This window comes from Neophocaena asiaeorientalis, unplaced genomic scaffold (genome assembly GCF_003031525.2).
Source record: "Neophocaena asiaeorientalis asiaeorientalis breed wild unplaced genomic scaffold, Neophocaena_asiaeorientalis_V1.1 scaffold39, whole genome shotgun sequence".
NCBI lineage: Eukaryota > Metazoa > Chordata > Mammalia > Artiodactyla > Phocoenidae > Neophocaena > Neophocaena asiaeorientalis.
This window is the reverse complement of record NW_020175670.1, coordinates 5,224,413-5,249,085: the sequence shown is the minus strand read 5'-3', so window position 1 is coordinate 5,249,085 and position 24,673 is coordinate 5,224,413. Positions and strand designations below refer to the sequence as shown.

Here is a 24,673-nt window from a genome sequence, read left to right as displayed (position 1 = left end):
CCTGATTTTGCTTAAGTTATCGTCTGTCTCAGGCTTTCACAGGAGCTTTCTTTTATGGATTTTCCATCCAGCAAATGTTTCTGTTCCACGGCTGGGCAGAGCCGACCACAGCATGCTTGGCTACGGACAGCAGCTGCTCACCCCACGGCAGCTCCGACCTGGAGGGGCGAAGGCCGGAAGCCATTAGAGGGATTCACAGTCACAAACTCTCTCTCTCAGGAGTGTATGTTTGGCAAGCTAATCCCCAGCATCTTCCAAACGTTTAAGATCATTAATGAACAGAGACGACAGTTTATAAGGTGTCCTAAAGACAAGTTTGGGCTATTCTGAGGGGAGGATTGAAGTATTTAATCATTACTGAAAAGGTCTGGCCAAACACTTATGCTCTGTTTGCGGAAAATTTAAAAGCCAGATGTTTTAATTAACCACAGAAAACACGAGCTACACTAAAATTTCATGAACACACTCATCTGCCCTGTGGAAAACCACAGGAATGTTCTGGCAAGGCTCAGTCTGGATTCTTGGGACACAGAGGGCTGGAATCATTCCCCTTAGGAACCCGAACAGAAAATTAACTTGCTCAATATGTTTAAAAAAGTAAAATGAAACCCAGATTTAATCTCAGTCAAATACAAAAACATTTCAGGACTTCAAAGGGCACTACCAAAAGACACATAAGGGAAAGGTCATAAAAAATTCCAACGTGGTTCAGGATTTAGAATGTATTTTCAAGGCAAAGTGAACGGTGTAACAGAAAATTTTATAGGCTAAATAATCCAAAGGGGAAATTAATCATCTTTCATTTCCTAATACAGGAAAATGATATATGAAAATCAATATTCAAGTGAATCATAAATATTATCAAATGTATAATATATTCAGGCAAAAGGAATCACTTAACTATACTACTTCATGCCAAACCTGTGGCCTGGCCCACACCAGCTACTATGCTTCAGCTTGAAGAATCAAGGCATTCAGAAAAACTGTTAAAATAACTTAAGTTCATGGATACTGCAGCTAGCGATTTAGAAACAGAAAACTCAAATGAGGGAGCCCTATAAAAGCAATTAGTGAACAATTAAGAATAGCTTAAGAAGTCTTTGTTAATTATAGCAATAGTTATGACATCAATATATACCACATATTGAAAGCCTGTTCAAGAGGGAATGAGACATATGTTATTTTCAGATACTAGGTCCACAATTCTATTTCTGTTAAGTCAAAGCAGACCCCGTCACAGGTGTGCCAAGCATAATATTACATTAATCTCCACCTTCATTTGAACCTCTGTCACAAAAATCATTTTGAAAGGAACATGGCAGGAAAAAAGCAAGATATCAAGTTATGTACCTGTGGTATAATCCCAGTTTTGTTCTACAAACTGAGTGTATACAATCTAAAGACTCCAAATTATGAACAATAATAGCTATTTCTTGGTCATGGAATTAGAAATATTTGTGTTTACAGCTCAGTATTTTCCAAGTTTTCTACAATTAATACATATTGCTTGTAGAATTAGAATATTTTTAAATAAGGTTTTTCTTACTTTTTTTTATTTTTTGCGGTTCGCGGGCCTCTCACTGTTGTGGCCTCTCCCGTTGCGGAGCACAGGCTCCGGATGTGCAGGCTCAGCGGCCATGGCTCACGGGCCCAGCTGCTCCACGGCATGTGGGATCTTCCCGGACCGGGGCACGAACCCGTGTCCCCTGCACCAGCAGGCGGACTCTCAACCACTGCGCCACCAGGGAAGCCCCAAGGTTTTTCTTATTAAACAGTATGGGAATGCAAATCAGAAATGGGAAATCGATATACTATATTAGCCTGATCTGTAGGTTTCCTCTTATCTGAACAGTAAGAGCTAAAATTTAAAAGTCTTCATTTATCTGCACTCTGTAATTCTTCATTTATAAGTTCAAAACCCGAGTGTCCAATAACACCCCCAGGGCTGAACGACTACTTTTCCAGAAACAAGAAATCTTGTTATTTTGCAAACTTGTCACAAAGAAACAAGAAGACCCAGAGTTATCCCTCTCCCTTAACTAATGCATCCAAACTTCTCTATCACTAGCCATGCCATACAACTGTCACTTAATTAAAAAGAGTGCCTCCCAGGGCTTCCCTGGTGGCGCAGTGGTTAAGAGTCCGCCTGCCGATGCAGGGGACACAGGTTCGTGCCCCGGTCCAGGAAGATCCTACATGTCGCGGAGCGGCTGGGCCCGTGAGCCATGGCCACTGAGCCTGTGCGTCTGGAGCCTGTGCTCCACAACGGGAGAGGCCACAACAGTGAGAGGCCCGCATACCACAAAAAAAAAAAAAAAAGAGGGCCTCCTGGTGTTACTTATGATTTCACAGGGGCAGAGCCCTTAGTGAACACTGCCACACTCCACAACTGATACTCCTAGCACCTCAGAAAACACAAAACACAATGGTAGAATCTTAACACTAGGGTACTTGGCAGTCCATCATTCTAAGAAGCCAACCTCCTCAGTTTACAAATGAGGACACTGTCACCCAGAGAGGTCAAATGTCTCTCCCAAGGCCACACAGCTGGTGGGGCAGGGATGAGAGTCCAGATCGCCTGGCTCCACTGTGACCAAGTGCTCTTTCCGCCACTACAACATCTCAGCATGCACTCCTCGAAATACAAGTTCGTATGAACCACCAGCACATGTTAAATTCATAATCAGCAAAACCAGTAGAACGAGACAGAAATTTATTCCATCAAAAATGAAATGCATGCAGGAAAATAACCAGAGACTCAAAGGCTGCCTAAAATAGATGAGGCTCTGCCCAGAACCCGTTCCATCGGAGAAACAATGGTTGCAGTGTGCTTGGGCAGCAGGTGTCTTGAACAGAAACCGCCTGTCACACTGAAAGCTTTTTGGTCCCAGTACTTGCCCTGCTGATGACAGCACAGTCCCACTGCTCAAAGCAGGACAAGAGGTTTTCAACAAGAGAAAATGACACTGGCACCTGTGAGCCACCTGTAAGAGAGAGGAGGGATGCATGCTCGCCCCAATGTTGGAAGTAAATGATCTACTAAATGACCAGGCATCAAGTCTGAGACTCTTCCTTCTAAAACAACTCAAGTTTTAGGGGAGAGATATTACTGATTTCAAAAAGTAAGAAACAGAGTGGGGATCATTTTGTAAAGTACAGAAACAGTGAATCACTATGTTGTGTACCTGGAACTAACAGTTTCATAGGTCAGTTATACTTCAATAAAATATTGTTAAAAGAAAAAAAAGAAAGGGAGGGAGGGAGGGAGGAAAAAAAGAAAAAAGGAAAGAAAGGAAAAGAAAAGAAGAGAGTCACTAAAAACTAAAATAAAATAATCCTAATGCTTCTTATCTTAACGCCTGCTACAAGCTTGGGGATGAGCAGGACTTTTCTCTCTTCCTCTAAGTGATGTACAGGAACACTGCTCACCTCCACTTCTTTCTCAGCGTTTACCTACAGCGTCCATGCCACACCAGTCAGAAATATACAAGTCCCACAAAATGTGAACAGCCTGACGAGCAAGGGAGACGAGAGGACAGATGGCAGTGACAAACTCAGAAACACTCCCTGAAAAGCCTTCACTGAGTTCCCTCCGTCACCCCTTGCCTACTGTGCAGCAGGGCCACAAAGGCAGGAACTGTGAAGCCACTAATAAAAAAGCCACATCCAGGGATGACGTGAGCTCCCTTTGTGAGTGCCAGGACCAATACAATGGCTCCGTCCCGCCTCATCTCAGGAGTCAGGCACCCTCGAAAAAGAAAACACGAATTTTTTCTACCCCAAACTGCTCCTAAAGTCCCCACCATCTCTTTCCACAGCTGGATCCTGAAGGAAAGACAATATCGACAGTTTATTCATTCTTTTCTGTGCCTCAGATCGGATGCTAAAGGTTAATGTCCACAGATGGCAAAAGGAATCAGATTCTTGTTGCTATTTCACAGTGAAATCAAAGCTTGGTGGTGAGTATTGTTCAAGGAACTCTTTAAAGTCATTTGTAAGGTAATGGCAGAAGTTTAAATTTAGCAGTCTGGTAGAATAAACTCTGACCTGCCAATCAATTTGGCTATAATCTTGCTGAAGTCAACAAATTATCTTTCTCAATAGAGACTAAACAAATTAGAATTAGATCAGATGCATTGATTTTGAAATCCTTTCTTACTTGGAACCTTGGCTGTGTGTTGTTTCGTTCTTTAGCTTCAGTGAATGCCTTTGGCAAAACGTACCCCCAGACACTGCCACCATCCGAGAATCTTAAACGGATGGCCAGCATTTTTTCTTTTTTCCTATTTTAACGTCAAAGGGAAAGTTTCTCCTTCTTGAGCCTGATTCTAGAAATATCAGCCAAGCCAATTCAATACCTCTGAAATTTCTCTCTCAAAATGATCAGGCAAGAATATGTCAGAGAACATTCCTCTCATGGCACTGGAAATGTGATTTTAAAATCTTAGATTGAAAGTACTGATAATTTCACGTCTTAAAATGTTTGGGACAGGGCTGGGTTTGTTTTAAATTACCCATCACCAGAAACTGAAAAGAATCTATTATAAGTAAGCAAAACTGCCACCCAACAAAGTTTGTGGAGACATGACGACAATATGGAAAAGGTTTCACCTAGTAATGTCCCGTGTCGTGCTCTCAAGTAAAGGGGGTTTCAACAGTTGGGGGAGGTGGGGAAGGAATTTATGCTTTCTAATGTTTTAAAGGCTGATCCGGAAAGAACAAGGGACAAAGAAATCAGCAGACATAGAGGTTGTGGTCCCAGCTCTGCTACTTATGACCCAAGGCTTTCTGGAATAACTAATTTACACTCTTTAACCTTAGTTCCATCATTTGTAAAACAGCCAGCTTCATGGGATTGTCAACCAATGAAACCAAATATAAAGGCATTACAGCAATTTTTTAAGCTTTATGTACTCATTCAATAAATATTTACTTAAGAAACTACAAAGCTGCCAGATACAGCACTGTGGATACAACCATGAACATGAGACCCAGTCCCTTCCTGCAAGGACCTAAGTGAAGGGACTCAGTGTGATTTGAGAGGCACAGGGGGCCATGGAAACATGCAGACAGCCTCTAATCTGAATACCAGACAAATTTCAGGTATTGTTACCTTCACAAGCCCTTGACGAAATTTCTCAGTGAGAAGTGGTAGATGTGGTTTTTAGTTTGGGTTGGTTAATTATTACCTCATTCACTTTGTACAGTTTTATTAAACACTCACTATGTGCCAAGCGCTATTCTAGGCGCTGGGGGGTTAGCATTGAACAAAATTTTTGCCCTAATGAAGCTGACGTTTCCTCATCCAAATGAAATGCAAAATACATGAACTAAACAGATTTAACTAGCAAGGTTACTTCTGCTGCAATACAATGCTTTTTTTTTTCACCAAAATATCCACACACAAAAGTTAAGAGGAATATTCTAATTGATCTAAATACAGTAAATACTTTATTTCTTAAATCTCTCAGGCTACATTTTACAATATACCAAATGACTGCCATCATATGAAAGGCACTCTTAGGTCTGAGGGATTAAATTTGTGTATTTTGGCATGGAGAACACTCCCACATCTTACCCCCCTCCCAAGGAAAAAGAACAGATGCTGGAATCTATCCAAACACAACCTCAGTTTTAACAGGGGGAATATAAGTTATTTTAGAAGCATTTCCTGTAGTCATTTTTTTCAAAGGATAAAAAAAGTTGAATTATTAATTTTAGTGTAACCTGAAGTTCAATGTTAACATGCCAAATGTCTGCCTTCACAAAGTTTCTTTTAAAAATCTATTTAGGGCTTCCCTGGTGGCGCAGTGGTTGAGAGTCCGCCTGCCGATGCAGAGGACACGGGTTCGTGCCCCAGTCCGGGAAGATCCCACATGCCGTGGAGCGGCTGGGCCCGTGAGCCATGGCCGCTGAGCCTGCGCGTCCGGAGCCTGTGCTCCACGGCAGGAGAGGCCACAACAGTGAGAGGCCCGCGTACCACACACACACACACAAAAATAAAAATAAAATAAAATCTATTTAAAAGAGATTGGCGGGGGGAGGTGCTGAGAACTAGGCTGTCCAGGAGATAAGTCAACCCAACTGTCTAAAAATTCAATATGGGATGATGGGGAGGTAGATGAGGAAAGGAGGCGAAAGAGAAAGGAAGGTACAGGAGTGAAGAGTCACACAATGATCTCTTGGATTAAAAACCTGAAAGCTCACATACTCAACACATACCAAGAGCCAATGTTCAAAATACTGTAGAGCAAAGAAGAATGTAAACATGCAGGTAAAAAAATGACCAAAATGCTACTCAGCCCAAGAGCAAGGGTTCCTAAACCTGGAGTTCCTACCAAAAAATCCAAAGTCCAAAGCCCAGGTGCTCTGATGTACTAGGTCTGGGGTAGTGTTCACGAATCTTTATTTCTCTAACTGGCCCCAAATGATGCGGGTGCACATCATTCCCACAGCTGGGAACCACTGATACAGTGTATTTCCTTATTGAAAGAAGTACTGGAATGTTTTTATTATCATAATGAATAACTGTTTTGCTAAGTTCTTTCTGTTAACCGTCACATCCATCCTGAAGTAGGAACTATTATGATGCCTATTTTTAAATGGGGAAACTTGAAGCATGAAGCGGTCAAATAACTTGACTGATGTTACACAGCTTTTAAATCAAGAATCTGGGATTTTTGCCCAAGTCTTATCTGCTGCATATTTTCTTAGCTCTCTGACCTGGTGAACTGTAGCAAGCTAAATCTGTTTCCCACTCTGTAGTCTAAGGATGCCATATGATTAATCGTCTTAATGATATACCATAGGCATTAATACAGAACTTAAATCCCCAAATTCAGTAGTAATAAACTGTATAACCTGAGATAATGTTGGGAAAATCATAGATAACGTGCGGTCTACTCAGAGCATTAGGGAGGTGTCTGGTCAGGTATGCAGTTATTTTAACTGCCTTCCATTCCAACTTAAGATCAGTAGAAGTATGCTTCTCATCTTAGGGAACACATGCTCCTTCACCAACATTAGCCCTTTACCTAGAAAAAAGCTGGACACAGTGAAGTCGGCCTCATTAGGAGTTACTGCCAAGGGCTTCACACCTTCTCACAATTTCACGCTGTTGTTAGTATTACTCCACCTGCCTAGACCGTCTCAGCCTACCGCTCTGATGTGCCAATTACTCGTCCTTTGAGGCCCAGCCCAAACATGACCTCCTTCATGAAGCCTTCTCGGATGCTCTGGCGGAAATAATCACTGATGCCTTTGTGATTCTCAGTGCTTCTCCTATCACATAGGGCAGGCTGATGCTTATTCAGGAATACACGTCTTGTCTTAACAGAGCCCCTGCAGCATCTCACCTCCTAACCCTTTGTTCTCAGGTGGCCTGAGTTCTCTCTGGTTCTTCCCCACCTCTCTGAAAGTTCCTTCTCGGGCTCCTTCTTAGGCTCCTTTCTATATGACCACTAGAACATCAATGATGTTCACCATGGCTTCATCCTGACTCTCCTCACACTTCATACAAACTTTCTGGGTGACTTCGACCACGATGCCAAGTCCAGCTACCAGGAAAGTCTGAAGACGCCCATCCGATACATCACCCATTCATTCATCAAACATTTATTGAGACACGCTCTATGCCAAGTACACACCATGCTTTCTCTCTCTTGACTATTCTATGTCCAACCTACTTGGATCTCAATTCCTGGTTCATTCATGCTCTAACTCCATATTGCATCCATTCTAAGAGGTACATTTCTTCCATTTTCACACAGGTAATATGGAGATGTGCCTTACAAAAACGGCATCTTAAACATTTTTGGCAATGTTTTTCTTAAAATCTTATATACGTAGTATAATGGTGGCTCTTATCAACAGTGGCAACTTAAATCAATGAACCGCAGAGATTATCTTAGTGTATTTCCCTTCCATTATTCTACAACAGAGCTATCCAACAGAACTTTCTTCGATGATGGAAATGTGCCATATTTGTGTTGTTCAATATAGTAGTCACTATCCACATGTGCCTTGAAATTTGGCTAATATGACTGAGGAACTAAATTTAATTTTAATGAGATTTATCTACAAGTTTACCAATTTCTTTATCATTCCTTTTCGCATTTCAGACTTTCCTTCTGGAATCACTTTCTTCTCCATGAAGCACATCCTTTACGAAGTTTCTTAGTAAAGGTCGGCTGTGGTAAGGTTTAATTTTTTTGGAAAGCATATTTTGCCTTTTTCTTGAATGACAGTTTTGCTGATATACAACCAATTGTATTTTCTTTTAGCATTTTGAAAATATTTTTCCAGCTTCCATTATTGCTGAGAACTCAGCTGTCAGTCTATTATTCCCTTGATTAACAATCTTTCTTTTCTGGGTATGCTTAAAATCATCTTTCTTATTTTGGTGTATTTAAGTTTTCCTATGTCTAGATGTGGATTTCTCTTTGTTTATCCTATTGGTATATGCTGTGCTTCCCCCCTTATCTTGTCCATAAATTACTAAGATTTAAGGAACACCGGTCATTTATGTTCTTTATGAACTCTCTCTGGAAATTATTTGTACACTAGATTCTCAAATATTACTTCCCTCTATTTCCTCTATCATCTTTCTGGGACTCTGAACAGATCTCATCATAGGCTTTATAGTCTTCAAACACACCTTCACGTTTTTCTTTTTATTTCTATGTTACATTCTGGTTATTTTCTTCAAATCTTTTTCCCTAGGTCATGAATTGCTTCTTTAGCTGTTGCCAATCTAATTTATTGAGTTTTTATGTCAACAGTTATAATTTTTTCCCTTAGATTTTGTTCTTGCTTTTTTCCCCTAATCTGCCTGGTTAATTTTTTTCCAGTAACAACCAAACACCTAGATTTATGTTGCCCTTGTACACACACACCCTTTATTGAGGTATAATTGACATACAACATTGTATTAAAGTGTACAACATAATCTGATCTATGTATATATTGCAAAATGATTACCACAGTAAGTTTAATTAACATCAATTACCTCACATAGTTACAGTTCTTTCCTTATGATGAGAACTTTGACTATCTACTCTCTTAGCAACTTTCAAATATACAATACAGTTTTATTAATTATAGTCACCATGCTGTACATTATCTACCCAGAACTTATGTTTCTTGTAACTGGAAGTTTGTATCTTGACTACCTTCATCCATTTCCTCCATCCCCCACCTCTGGCAACAATTAATCTGTTCTGTTTCTATGAGTCTGGGTTTTTTTTAGATTCCACATATCAGTGAGATCATACAGTGTTTGACTTCACTTAGCACAATGCCTTCAAGGTCCATCCATGTTGTCACAAATGGCAGAATTTCCTTCTTTTTTATGGCTGAATAATATGCCTGGTCATTTCTTTAAAATTATTTATTTATTTATTTGGCTGCACTGGGTCTTAGTTGCAGCACACAGGATCTTCACTGCAGCATGCGGGAACTTTAGTTGTGGCACGTGGGATCTAGTTCCCTGACCAGGGATGGAACCTAGGCCCCCTGCATTGGGAATGCGGAGTCTTAGCCACTGGACCACCAGGGAAGTCTCCATTTTTTTTTTTTTGATTGAAGTATAGTTGATTTACAATGTTGTGTTAATTTCAGGTATACAGCAAAGTGATTCAGTTATACATATATAGGTATATATCTATATTCTTTTTTTCACTTCTTTTCCATTATTGTTTACTACGAGACCCTGAATATATTTCCCTGTGCTATCCAGTAAATCCTTGTTGTTTATCCATTTTATAAATGGTAATGTGCATCCCATACTCCCAATTTATCCTTCCCCCACCGCCTTTCCCCAAGCCTGGTCAATTTTTATCTCATGCTCTCTGCACTTATTTGTGATTATGTATTTTATTTCTTAAAGCATTTCAAAATGGTTATTTTATATTCTGTATCAGATAATTTTAATATCTAAAGTCGTCAGGGTTAAGCCTATTGTTCTTTGTTTGTTTCTGATGATCCTCACTCCTGGTGGCTCGTTTTCTAGTAGGGTTAGAAATCTTTGATCCTCAACTCTTATTCGGTTGATCTTAGGAGAATCCTAAGGTCTAAAGTAGGCATGCCTTCCTCCAGAAAGGATTTGCATTAGCTTCTGCCAAAAGCCAATGGGTGCTATCTGGGCTACTTTAGCTTCTTTTACAGGTCCTAATGGAATGCAGGCTCTTCTAACATTGCCACTCACCCAAGGCTTAGTTTCCAACCACACTGGTGATGGCAACCCGTCTTCTGTGTTTGTTTACACAGAAAGCTCCCAGCTTGGGTTTTACCTTACTAATTCATGGTTGACACTTTGGAGATGTCTTAGTTCCTGTGATCCCAAAAGTGCATTAAAAAAATGTTTTATCCAGATTACAATGCTTTAGTGAGGAAGTGCGTTTGAGTATCCAGTCCACCACACTGCTAGAAACCTGCATCTCAAACTAATCATCTTCTCTCAAAACCTACTTTTTCTCCTTTGTTTCCACATTTTACTGAATGACACCATTCAATCTCACCCAAATCTGAAACCCAGTAAAGCAAGTATCAATGACCCTACTCTTTCCTCCACTACCCACCCCAATGCAACAAGGCACCAAGTCCCAACTTCTGGCTTGATCAAAAGTGGGTTTGCTTTTCTGTTTCTCATCATCATGGCACCTAGTAGTATGAATTTAATCATCAAGGACAAGGAAGAAAAATAAATGAAGTTAAATTAAAACCAAAATCATACGTTCTGGCCAAATGAAGGTGCTTTATATGAAGGAAGGTTTGAATATAGGGAAATAGAAGGAGAAATGAACTGGGACTTTGGCTGTCAGAACCACGATCACATTTCCAAGGAGAGGTTTAATTTTAGCCCAGAAGATTATCTGTCGTGATAAATTGATGTTAATTTGAATGTTATTGGTTTTGCTTGAATTTCCTCTATAAATTTGTCATTGTTTTATAGTTATATAAGAGCTGGAAGCATAAGGAGTTTATACCTAGTTTTATGTTCTGGCATATTTAAGCTACTTCATAATAAAAATATTTATGTTAGTACTGGGAATTTGTGAGAAATTTTTCCTTTAAATAAAGAGGTCCATAAATTACTGAGATTTAAGGAACACTGGTCTTTATATACTTCGCCACCCCTTTGATACATTCATCATTCTCTCCATAAATGAACAGAGAGAAATGGAATACAACAGCACCAGCAAGAAATCATTTTCTAAGCTCCAATTTCTCCCCTAAGTCTCCAACTGTTTGAATCAGCTCAATACTGATGAATCTTTTAAAGCAGCACACTTTCTTTCCTCCAACAGTGGCAGTTTCTAATAGATAAGAAATATGCTTCTAATATATAGACGCACTGCTCAGCCCAGCTCCAACCACCACCCATTCCTACTAGAATGTATAAATGGCACAAACCTACCTAGCAACCGTAGAGCAAATGCAATGTGTCAAACAAAGGCTAGTCCTTGCCTAAGGAAGTCCCTTTCCTGGTTGGGTTTCAATAACTGGGAATTGGGGTGAGTACAGCATTGCTGTTCTGAAAGAGTACAAGAAACTCCCAATCATTTCTTTTTAACTTCTGTATTCTTATTCTTTATGGATTGATGGACTGTAGTTCTTTCAACCTCTAGATAGTTCATTTTAAACGTTCCCCTACAGGGCTTCCCTGGTGGCGCAGTGGTTAAGAATCCACCTGCCGGTGCAGGGGACATGAGTTCAAACCCTGGTCCAGGAAGATCCCACATGCCGCGGAGCAACTAAGCCCATGCGCCACAACTACTGAGGCTGTACTCTAGAGCCCATGAGCCACAAATACTGAGCCCACATGGCACAACCACTGAAGGCCACGTGCCTAGAGCCCGTGCTCCACAACAAGAGAAGCCACCGCAATGAGAAGCCCACGCACCACAACGAAGGAGTAGCCCCCGCTCGCTGCAACTAAAGAAAGCCCACGCACAGCAACGAGGACCCAGCGCAGCAATAATTAAATAAATTTACATTTTTTAAAAAATAATAATTAAAAAAAAAAAAGTCCCCCTACCAAGAAAAAAACTCTCTCTCCAACACACTGGCCCATGTGTCAACATCTTGTATTTCTCTTCCCACAGAGTCTGACCCAGTAGGAACCAGCAGGGAGGTCACAGCATATCCATCCAATCCCTTACTCAACAGAGGAGCACACCAGAGCCCAGAATGTTGAAAGGCTTACCCAGGGTCACACAGCTGATGGGCAGAGACCAGAACCCAGCTCTACCCAGTCGTGCCACCCAATCCAAGTCTGTGAGTCAACTGATTCATTTTAAATCATAAGTAGTTTGAACTAGGACTTCAAATTGATGCCTCTGGTCATCATTAAATTTTTTTTTAAAGTCAAGTAATTTGATATTTTGCTAATAATAATTTAAGGATATCCACAGTCTATGAAACAGCTCATGTTTCAATAAAAATCTAATGAAAGTTTCTAAATTCTAAACCCTAAGTCCAGGATTCGTATTTGAAATTCGTAATTCGTATTACCCTTCAAGCATGTGGGAAAGGGGCTTTCACAGAACAACATTCCTAAACTCTGGCCTAATAAATTATGTTGAGAGCGGCTGCTAAGAATTTAAAAAACCAACTCAAAGCATAAATGGCGCTGCTACCCAAAGAACAGGTGAAATCACAAACTAGTACACGGTGTGGCAGATTTCAGGCCCTCAAGAAATATTTGTTTAATTAAGAAGCAACTCCAGCTCTAGCTGGAAATCTATTTAACCACAGAAGTGAAATCATAATTAATATGATCACATCTAATTTTCCCCATGTTTGTTTCCTCAGGGCATCTGTAATGGCTGATGTGGAAATGGAGCCATAAGTATTATTATAATAATAACATTTGTTGGAAAGCTCATCCTATATTTTCACAGCTCATACATTGATAGATATGGCTTTATTAATCCTTCTCAGGCTTTTTCAAAGAAATCTCAACTATTAAAATTACATACTTTATCCACCTGAAACCAAGTAATACTGGCAAGCAAAACCTACTAGAAAGGACAAGTGGGAGAAAAGAAAAAGGGAGGAATAGGAATACAGTTAATTGAGGGGGAAAATTCAAGAGTAAACAATTCAGGAATTAAATGTAGCTAAAAATACAAACTGCTCCTTCATGGTCCAGATCCTGTATCATTTTAACAAAAGAGGGATAGAAATCCCCATAAGACATTGTTCTGAAGGAAATCACCAGAGCTCCTGAGCACACTGAATCTCCCTGTGCTCTCTAAATCCATCACCAATCCAGCTTCATTCATCCATCCATTCACTCACTCATTCATTCCTTTTTCCTTTTTTCATTTCAGGATAACATTTTTTGTTTGTTTGTTTGTTTTGCGGTACACGGGTCTCTCACTGTTGTAGCCTCTCCCGTTGTGGAGCACAGGCTCCGGACACGCAGGCTCAGCGGCCGTGGCTCATGGGCCCAGCCACTCTGCAGCATGTGGGATCTTCCCGGTCCGGGGCACGAACCCGTGTCCCCTGCATCGGCAGGCGGACTCTCAACCACTGCGCCACCAGGGAAGCCCGTCAGGATAACATTTAGCAGTGCTTATTTTATTCGCTTTATCCAAAAGTAAATCCTGATGTTATATTAGTAAGAGAGAAGAGAAAACTTTTATCTGCAAACTAATGTCTGCTGTGAAGCTGAGTACACAGTTTTCGGAAAGTATTAGGAAAGTTCACAGGCTTTGGAGTCTTGAGAGAAATGGGTTCAAATCCTGATTGCATCACTTATTATCTGTGTGACCTTGAGACTGGCTCATCATTTAACTTGCTGAGTCCATTTCCTCCTCTATAAAAAGAGGGCCATAACATCTACCTTCCAGATGGCATGAGGATGAGGGCTAGTGTCCTAAAGGACCTTAGCACTGTGGCCGGCACACAGCAAGTGGCTGTTTTTATTGTTCTTTCACACCTGCTGCATTTGTCTGAGGGCTCCACAACTTTCTTGGGCAGGTCGGTCTAAAGCACGTATGCCCCAGACTATCAAACACTCTGGCCCAGGCTGCAACGGCTCCCGCATGAAAGCTGTCCTCCAAGACCGTCTAACGCCAGGCTTGTTAAAGCCGTGAGCCGGCAGGCCCTCGGGAACTGTGCTCCGCTCTCTTCCGAGTACAGACGAAATGAAAGCCACTCTCCTCAGGCTGTCTCAAAGGACCAGCCACCCTTGAAGGGCGCTCAGTCTAGCATTTTGGCTATAGTGAAAAAAGCCGAAGAAATGACCCCCAAATTCTCACCCCTGGAGCAAGCTAACCCCTACTGAAGAGTACGCGGGAGAGCGGAAGTTGCAAACATGCGAGGCGGGCTTGTCAATTTGCTCTACTGCCTTCATCCCCACCTGCCAGGACACACACCTGCTCCAACGTATGAATCTTACCGAAATCTGAACCAGGCCAGGATACTCCAAGAAATAACGCAGGGTCAGTAAAAAAAAAGAAGCTGCTGGTTCTTACCAAATTTCCCCCAGCCCTTAAGTAAGAACTACACTCTCCAAAGCCCATTTCCAAGGCAATTCTATCTCTGATTAAGAGAGGAGGAAAACACGAGGGACGAGGGCACAGACTCCAAGGCCAGGTCACTGGGGCTCAAAACCTGGCTCCACCCCATGCTAGCTGTGTGACCTCGGACGTGTCATGCAGAAGGGGCATAATGACAGCACGGAACTCGTAGGGCTGGTGTGAGAACCGAATGGATTAACAGTCACTCTGATTTGTCTAAAGCAGTGGCCCTAAGCCAGGCCGGCATCAGGAGCACCTAGGCACCTTTTCCAAAAGGTACATGTCTGGGCAGTAGGTCAGGTTTAGAGCCCAGAAAGTGTATTTTGACAAAGCAATGTCATTCTTATGCCCACCCAAAGGTCAGACACGGCCTGAAAGCAAGCCCCAACTCTACCAGACCAGCCTTTCTTGGCAGCGTGGAGTGTTTCGAAGCTACCCCTGCCCACCAAATGCCTCTGCAACCTGCGTGCTGCGGCCCGAAATCCCTTAGCCGGAGCCCTCCACTGCACGGCTCAGAAACACATTTTAAACCCGAAAAGGAGCCAACGCTGGGTAAGCAACATTGGGTAATTGTGTCATGCCCTTCACACCTATGTCCCGCTCCTCTAGGTCATCCCACGGCACAGCTCCTGTACAAAGGAGGAAACCGAAGAGCAGAGAGGTTCAGCAGCAGAGCCGAGAAGGTTCTATAGTGCAGTGGGCATATCTGCCCACTGCGCCACACTGCCTCCTGGCCTATCACCTGCACTCAGGAGCCCTGGACATGGTTCTAAATCAAGGACAGGGCCTCCCTGGTGGCGCAGTGGTTGAGAGTCTGCCTGCCGATGCAGGGGACACGGGTTCGTGCCCCGGTCGGGAAGATCCCACATGCCGCAGAGTGGCTGGGCCCGTGAGCCATGGCTGCTGAGCCTGCGCATCCACAGCCTGTGCTCCGCAACGGGAGAGGCCACAACAGTGAGAGGCCCGCGTACCGCAAATAAATAAATAAATAATAAATCAAGGACAATGAAAGTGGACTGAAGGAGAAGCTCCAGACACACACCCCACCCCACCCCCAGGTCCTCTCCGGTGGTACTGAACCAAGAATAAGCTGGAGTATAAAGATACAGAAAGGAGTCCTCCACTCACCCTTTGCCTCTTCCTCCAGGAGAGGATTTTAGGGCAAATCTCAAACTCACCAAGCCTTGATGCTACAGCTGTAAATAGAATTTATTAGCCTTAAATCTCTCCCCTCCTTCTCTCTCTTTTTCCTAGGCAAAAGGAAAGGAATAGGTGAACTATCGGAAATAGATAAAAATGGAGAAGATGACCTGATCTACCTCAAAAAAAAAAAAAAAAACCCACTATACTGTGAAGCTCAATAAGATCACAATATCCACAGTAATATTAGCTAATGTTTATTAAATTTAATCAGTACCAAGAACACATCATCTCCCGCCAACCCCTAGAGATTTCCATTTTTCAGATGAGAAAACTGAGGTAGGAAAAGGTAAAAATAACTTGTCCAAAGACCCACAGTTTGTCAATGTAAATTCAAACCAGCTTAAAATCTAGCCATCTCAACTCTTTTTTTTTTAAATAAATTTATTTATTTTTGGCTGTGCTGGGTCTTCGTTGCTGCGCGTGGGCTTTCTCTACTTGCGGCGAGCACGGGCATCGTGGTGCCTGTGTTTCTCATTGCGGTGGCTTCTCTTGTTGTTGAGGACGGGCTCTAGGCGTGTGGGCTTCGGCACCACCCTTTTTTTTTTTTTAACATCTTTATTGGAGTATAATTGCTTTACAATGGTGTGTGAGTTTCTGCTTTCTAACAAAGTAAATCAGCTATCCATATACATATATCCCCATATCTCCTCCCTCTTGCGTCTCCTTTTTTTTTTTTTAGATTCCATACCTATGTGTTAGCATACGGTATTTGTTTTTCTGACTTACTTCACTCTGTATGACAGACTCTACGTCCATCCCCCTTGCTACAAATAACTCAATTTCATTTCTTTTTATTAGCCTTCTCAACTCTTAAGTCTAGTATGTTATTTTCTCTATGAAATCTTTATGTAATCTGTCAAATCTTATAGAGATATTACTTCCCTTGTTATTAGGAAATTTCCATGAGCTGTAAAGTGCCTCAAAGCTGCAGGAAAAGCAAAGGGATGTGGATAATCTATAAACTGGAATCTCATCCCTGGAATAAATAAGAGAAGCTTGTAAACCTATTTTCAGCTTAATGAACAGAAAATAAATAGACGCATCCAAAGAAAATGAAGGCAATGAAGAAATAACATTAAGGAGGAAAGCAATAGGCTTAAGGGCAAAAAAAAAACAAAAAAAACAAAAAATCACAGGACGCTACTTTGTGGGTGCCAGAGAAACAATGCTATTTATTGGGAAACATAAAGGATGAAAACAAGGATGGAGAAGTAATTCAGACAACTGTGAGGCACTGATCCAGGGCCTGGAGCAAGCGGGCTGTAAGGAACGGGCAGGGGCCTCCCAGGTGCTGCCGGCCTGGATGGGGAGGACAAGGGTCTGAGATCACGAGGCCTTAGAAAGGAAATGACAGAATCCCTGCTGCTTAAGCAATTAGTCAGAGTGCCCAAGAATACCACGCTTCCTCCCATCTCCCTGCCCTACAAATGCTAGGGTATTCCAGACTTCCCTTCTCAACACAGGGGATGATTTTTTTAAAATACCAGATAGATCAGAAAGACTGCACCCTAGTCATCAGTGAGGATGCCAAACGAGACTTCAGGAAGCTGAACACAGCCACAGAAATAACCAGCAGCCAGGGGACCGGATTCCAGAGGTGGAATCCACTAACTATGTCCTCTCAGCCAAATCCTTCAGCAACTCAGCCCATCAACAGCCAGGTGACAGGCAGTGCAGACAGGATAACCTCTAAGAGGCAATTCTGGTCACTAGCTCCCTTCCCAGGTTACCCTGTTCTCTCTCTCATGTCCCATAGACTACGGTGAGCTCTCCAACGTGCTTCTAACCCCGAGAGAGAGAAGGAGAGAAGGAAGCAACTGAGGATAACAAACGTACTTAAGCCTCAACGAGCCTATAAGAATTAGAAATCCAAAATACAAGCAGCACTACTGGAGCCAATGAGAATATCTGCCATTTACTGAGCCATTATTATGTGCCAGGCACCGTTCAAAGCACTCCGCATGTACTGGCTTATTTAATCCTCACAACAACCCTCTAAGGAAGGTAGGTTAAGTCACCTGTCCGGGGGACACAGCCTGTCGTTAAGCGGGGACTGGAACCTGGCCTCCAGAGCCTGAGCTCTTCTTAATCACTACACACACAGCATCAACTTTGTGGATAAGACTTCCCAGGTCACGACAGGATGCTGCTTTGCTCTTTGCCTGAAATTCTATCAACTCAAACTGACTGACAACGTGTGTTACAGAATGCTGCCAGTTTCCCTGGGGAAGAGGAGGCAATGAGTTTGGAAGTGGATCTGGCAAATACACATCTTGAATAAAATCATGCCCCCATCACAGACACGGCTCCTTGAATCCAGACTCTTTCTCCTGGAGTGCAGGCCCAAAGTCTCTCTCAGAAGAGCAGCACTGCAATCGACCAGTGGCAATGAGGACCACCCAGTGAGCTCATTTACTCAGGAGAGTCTGTGAGGCCCAGAAGCGTTGAATGGGTGACTCCAAGTCACACAGGTACTTGGGAGAGCGAGCGAGGGCTAGAACCTGAGCCTCCCAAATGCCCATTTCATGTCCTTTCAATTCTTTAAAAACAAGAGTCATGTCTTATCCCTTATTTTATATCTCATACCTTTTATTATGGAAACTTTCACACACATAAAAAAGTATAAAGAATGAAGGAATCCCCATAACACCGATGATCCAGTTTCAACAATTATCAACTCACACCCAATCTAGTTTGCTCTCCAAAACCACATATTCCCTACCCCTCCACCACTCCCACCAACTCCAGGCTGGCTGAAGGTAAATCCCAGGCATCACATCCTTTCGTCTACAAGTATTTCAGTGTGTATCTCCTACATATAAGGATACTCTAAAGCATAAACACACTAACATTATCATGCCTATGAAAATTAATCGTAATTTCTTAACATCAGTTATCTGATCAGTGCTCAAATTTCCCCAATTGTCTTATGTTTTCTTACAGTTTGTTTGAATCAGAATGCAAACAGTGTATACATTGCAACTGGTTGATATATTTCGTAAGTCTCTTTTAACCTCTAGGTCCCCTATTCATCTCTGTCTCTCTTTTTTTAATTGGAGTAAAATGCTTTACAATGTTGTGTGAGTTTCTGCTGTACAATGAAGTGTGTCAGCTATATGTATACACATATTTCCTCCCTCTTGGACTTCCCTCCCACCCTCCCCTGCCCATCTAGGTTAACACAGAGCACTGAGCTGAGCTCCCTGTGCTATACAGAAGGTTCCTACTAGCTACCTGTTTTACAAATGGTAGTGTGTTTATGTCAAACCTAATCTCCCAGTTTGTCCCACCCTACCCTTCCCCGTGTCCACATGTCCATTCTCTACGTCTCCGTCTCTATTCCTGCCCTACAAATAGGTTCATCTGTACCATTTTCCTAGATTCCACATATATGTGTTAATATACGATATTTGTTTTTCTCTTTCTGGCTGACTTCACTCTGTATGAAAAACTCTAGGTCCATCCACATCTCTGCAAATGACACCATTTTGTTCCTTTTATGGCTGAGTAATAGTCCTTTGTATATATGTACCACATCTTCTTTATCCATTCATCTATCGTTGGACATTTAGGTTGTTTCCATGTCCTGGCTATTGTAAATAGCGCTGCATTGAGGAAACCAGGTCAATTGTCCTGTAGCATCTCCCAGAGTCTGGATTTTGCTGAGCTTTCTTTTTATCTCTCTCAGTGCTCTGCACTGTACCTTATACAAAGGAAGTATGCCTGGGCTCACCCACAGGCATTCATATTCATTTTCATATTTGCCCTCTCTCCCTCCCTTCTTCCCTTCTCCTCTCTGTTTTAAAAGAGTAAATTCCATTTAACTGTTGATCCAGTTCAACAACTATCTACTGAGTGCCAACACGGCAAGGCTGATGGAATACCAAGGTGAATAAGACAAGATATTATCTCTGAGAAGACACAATCTCATAAGGGTGATAAAGGCCATAATGTTAATTCAAAGGGGACAGATGAGAACTATCTGAGAAGGCTCTAGAAGAACTTCAAGGATGTGGTGGGACCTAAGCTAGACTTTGAAAAAAAAAGGTTTGGGCCCATTTGGAGCAAAGGACAACATAACAGAGGATAAACTGGGCATTGTTAGTAAGGTGGGAATGTTTCTGGCATGTTTTAAACTGATAGCAGCACTGGTAGATAAAAGATTTTATGGGAAAAGAGTTTGGTAAGGAAAGCTCCTGAGTATCTGCTGGGGATTTGAGAATCATCGAGCATGTTTGATGAGGGGAGTAGCACTAGATCTGTATTAGACAGAGTTAGCAGCAGCACTGACAATGTCCTAGAGGCCAGGAATCCAGTTAACAGGGCTCTGAAAGAGGCCACTGGGAATGACCAAAAAGAAAAGGAAGTGACATGATCTGTCAACTGAATATGTGGGAGCAGAAGGCAGGAAAAGTAGAGGATGAAAAGCTGATGTGAGAAAACAGAAACAATGTTCTTAAGGAAAAAAAAAATTACTTCCTTAATACTTCAAGTAACACACTTTTTTTTTTTTGTGGTACGCGGGCCTCTCACTGTTGTGGCCTCTCCCATTGCGGACGCGCAGGCTCAGCAGCCACGGCTCATGGGCCCAGCCGCTCTGCGGCATGTGGGATCCTCCCAGACCGGGGCACGAACCCATGTCCCCTGCATCGGCAGGCAGACTCTCAACCACTGCGCCACCAGGGAAGCCCAAGTAACACACTTTTATAGCTTCGAATTAAAACCCACATCAATATAAACATTCTCTAACGTTTCAAAGACAGGGATCATAGAAGGAAGAAAATTAACTGTAAAGATAAATCCTAATGGGCTCTATATTTATTTTATCTAGGAATACAATGTAAGCAAGAGTTTAAATCACAACCTCAATCTCTGAATTCTCAACTGATTTTGAAGGTACACACAAATTACAATCAGTAGTTTAGGGCTACAAATTTCCAAGACACTGACACAGGGCACAGGAAAAGGCTCCTTTGATTTAGAGATGATCTCAAGACATATAATTTCCCTTTATCTAATTAGAGAACACAATAAATTCTCCTAGTACCAGACAGCACAAACACAATTAAGTGCTTAAAAGATACTTTCTGTGATGATAAATCCCTTTTAAAAAGCAAACCAGGCAGACCAGGAGAAGATGGCTGAAGAGTAAGATGCGGAGGTCACCTTCCTCCCCACAGATACATCAGAAATACATCTACACGTGGAACTGCTCCTATAGAACACCTACTGAACGCTGGCAGAAGACCTCAGACCTCCCAAAACGCAAGGAACTCTCTACGTACCTGGGTAGGGCAAAACAAAAAAGAAAAAACAGAGACAAAAGAATAGGGACGGGACCTGCACCAGTGGGAGGGAGCAGTGAAGGATGAAAGGTTTCCACACGCTAGGAAGCCTCTTCGCGGGCGGAGACTGTGGGTAGCGGAGGGGGGAAGCTTCAGAGCCACGGAGGAGAGCACAGCAACAGGGGTGCGGAGTGCAAAGGGGAGAGATTCCCGCACAGAGGATCAGGGCCGATCAGCACTCACCAGCCCGAGAGGCTTGTCTGCTCACCCGCCGGGGCTGGCGGGCTGGGAGCTGAGGCTCGGGCTTCGGTCGGATCGCAGGTAGAGGACTGGCGGCGTGAACACAGGCTGAAGGGGTTAGTGCACCACGGCTAGGTGGGAAGGAGTCCAGGAAAAAGTATGGAGCTGCAGAAGAGGCAAGAGACTTTTTCTTGCCTCTTTGTTTCCTGGTGCACGAGGGGAGGTGATTAAGAGCGCTGCTTAAAGGAGCTCCAGAAACGGGTGCGAGCCGCAGCTATCAGCGCGGACCCCAGAGACGGGCATGAGACGCTAAGGCTGCGGCTGCCACCACCAAGAAGCCTGTGTGCGAGCACAGGTCACTATCCACACCTCCCTTCCGGAGAGCCTGTGCAGCCCGCCACTGCCACGATCCCGCCATCCGCCGGCCTCTGCCGCCGCAGGCTCGCCCCGAATCCGGACCCTTCCCTCCCAGTGGCCTGAGTGAGCCAGAGCCCTGAATCAGCTGCTTCTTTAACCCCGTCCTGTCTGAGCGAAGAACAGATGCCCTCAGGCGACCTACACGCAGAGGTGGGGCCAAATCCAAAGCTGAACCACGGGAGCTGTGCGAACAAAGAAGAGAAAGGGAAATCTCTCCCAGCAGCCTCAGGAGCAGCAGATTAAATCTCCACAATCAACTTGATGTACCCTGCATCTGTGGAATACCTGAATAGACAACGAATCATCCCAAATTCAGGAGGTGGACTTTGGGAGCAAGATATATTATTTTTTCCCCTTTTCCTCTTGTTGTGAGTGTGTATGTGTATGCTTCTGTGTGAGATTTTGTCTGCATAGCTTTGCTTTCACCATTTGTCCTAGGATTCTGTCCATCAGTTTTTTTTTTTTACTTTAAAATTTTTTTTTCATAATTATTTTTTATTTATTTTAATAACTTTATTTTATCCTCTTTCTATTTTTTCTTTCTCTCTATTTTTTCTCCCTTTTATTCTGAGCCGTGTGGATGAAAGGCTCTTGGTGCTCCAGCCAGGCATCAGGGCTGTGCCTCTGAGGTGGGAGACACCACTTCCGGACACTGGTCCACAAGAGACCTCCCAGCTCCATGTAATATCAAATGGCAAAAATCTCCCAAAGATCTCCATCTCAACACCAAGACCCAGCTTCACTCCACAACCAGCAAGCTACAGTGCTGGACACCCTATGCCAAACAACTAGCAAGTAGAGGACTGGCGGCGTTACCTAACAAATGAAGAGGAAATAGGCAGTCTACCTGAAAAAGAATTCAGAATAATAATAGTAAAGATGATCATCCAAATATTGGAAATAGAATAGAGAAAATACAAGAAAAATTTAACAAGGACCTAGAAGAACTAAACAGGAAACAAGCAATGATGAACAACACAATAAATGCAATTAAAAATACTCTAGAAGGGATCAGTAGCAGAATAACTGAGGTAGAAGAATGGATAAGTGACCTAGAAGATAAAATAGTGGAAATAACTACTGCAGAGAAGAATAAAGAAAAAAGATTGAAAAGAACTGAGGACAGTCTCACAGACCTCTGGCACAACATTCGAATTATAGGGCTCCTGCTCAACATCATTAATCATTAGAGAAATGCAAATCAGAACTACAATGAGGGCTTCCCTGGTGGTGCAGTGGTTGAGAGTTCCCCTGCATCAGCGGAGCGGCTGGGCCCTTGAGCCATGGAGTACAACTAGAGAAAGCCCTCGCATGGAAACGAAGACCCAACACAGCCATAAATAAATAAATAAAGCAAACTGTCAACAAGTAAAAATAAATAAACACTATTTTAAAAGAAAAAGACACAGACCTACTAGAGAATGGACTTGAGGATATGGGGATGGGGAAGGGTAAGCTGTGACAAAGTGAAAGAATGGCATGGACATATATACACTACCAAATGTAAAACAGATATCCAGTTGGAAGCAGCCGCATAGCACAAGGAGATCAGCTCGGTGCTCTGTGACCACCTAGAGGGGTGGGAAAGGGAGGGTGGGAGTGAGCGAGACTCAATAGGGAAGAGATATGGGAACATATGTATAACTGATTCACTTGGTTATAAAGCAGAAACTAACACACCATTGTAAAGCAATTATACTCCAATAAAGATGTTAAAAAAAAAAAAAGCAAACCAAAAAACCTTATTTTTTATACAGACTGCCTGAGAAAGTGAAATAATAATATCACTTCTCATGGTAACTTTTAAACAACTAAAATAGCTATTTTATCCCCTGAATTTCAAATCCGGTATCACACTAGCTTTAATGTAAACACAAAGAGTAAACTCCAAATATTTTTAGAACCAACAGAAAGTTATAACTTCGAGGTTGATTCCTTTCACTTAGGAATGTTCCTAAATGATCCCTTAAAGCATACCTATTTTTTAGAGGACTATATTAAATCCAGGGGTTTAAGTATATATCAAGGTTAACATAATGTCCACCTTCTGGGCGTAATTCTGGATTCTCATTTTTCTTTTTAAGTTTTATTTTACAAAGGATTTTAAGTGCATATCTTTTCCCTTCGGCCCCATTTTCAGAAAGTTTCACCATCGGAGTAATAAACCACTTCCCTAAACCATTACATCTTGAATACTTCCCCCACAAAAAAATCAAGTATTTTGTATTTTAATTGACCATTTGAGATGTCTGCAACACATGCACATAAAGGAAGACAGTTTGAGATTTGGAATCCAAAGAACCTCAGGTGTGCGAGTTTTAGCTGTGTATCACTCGTAAATCGCTTGTCTATTTCCTCACTGTACGCTCGGGTCACATTAGCACCTGTCTCTCGGGAATGCTGCAGAACTATCTCTGATTCTCTGATCCTCCAATGCCAACTGGGTGTCCTACAATTCAATTTCGACACCAACTACCCAGAGGGAGCATCAGACTCCCAAGTTTAAGGGCTCACTCCTACAAGACTGTCCTCATTTCAGATGCCAGTGACGAGCACCCAGTTCCCAGGTCACCTGTATTTCTATCTGACTTAGCCCACAACACCTACCCCCTCAGGTTCACGAGAACAGCTCACAGAACTCAGGATAACACTTTACTTACATTTAGTAGTTTATCACATAGGACACAACTCAGGAACAGCCAAATGGAAGAGCTGCACAGGGCAAGGTCTGAGGGGAGGGGGTACACAGAGTTTCCATGCCCTCTCTGGGTGCGCCACCCTCCCGATACCACAATGTGTTCACCAACCCAGTCATTTGGGGGTTTTACGTAGGTTTCATTGTCTAAACATGACTGATTAAATCACTGGCACTTGGTGACTGAACTTAATCTCTGGTCCCTCTCTTCTCCCCCAAACCCCCGAGTTCAGGGAGGGACTGAAGCTCAAGCATCTAATCAATGAGGCTTGGTGTTTCTGGTGCCCAGCCCTCATCCTGAAGCT

General features: G+C 42.6%; 1 protein-coding gene across 12 annotated transcripts in view; it reads right to left on the bottom strand.

Moving 5' to 3' along the window:
• Positions 1-24,673, bottom strand: part of APBB2 (amyloid beta precursor protein binding family B member 2) — a 369,238-nt gene that overhangs the window by 300,775 nt on the left and 43,790 nt on the right. For 9 of the 12 annotated variants that reach the window (XM_024731651.1, XM_024731661.1, XM_024731662.1 and 6 more), the window contains one exon: positions 2-158. The exons of the other annotated variants lie outside the window; for them this stretch is intronic. The gene's annotated coding sequence lies outside the window, so the exon portion shown is untranslated. The remainder of the gene's footprint in view (position 1; positions 159-24,673) is intronic. 12 annotated transcript variants of the gene reach the window in all.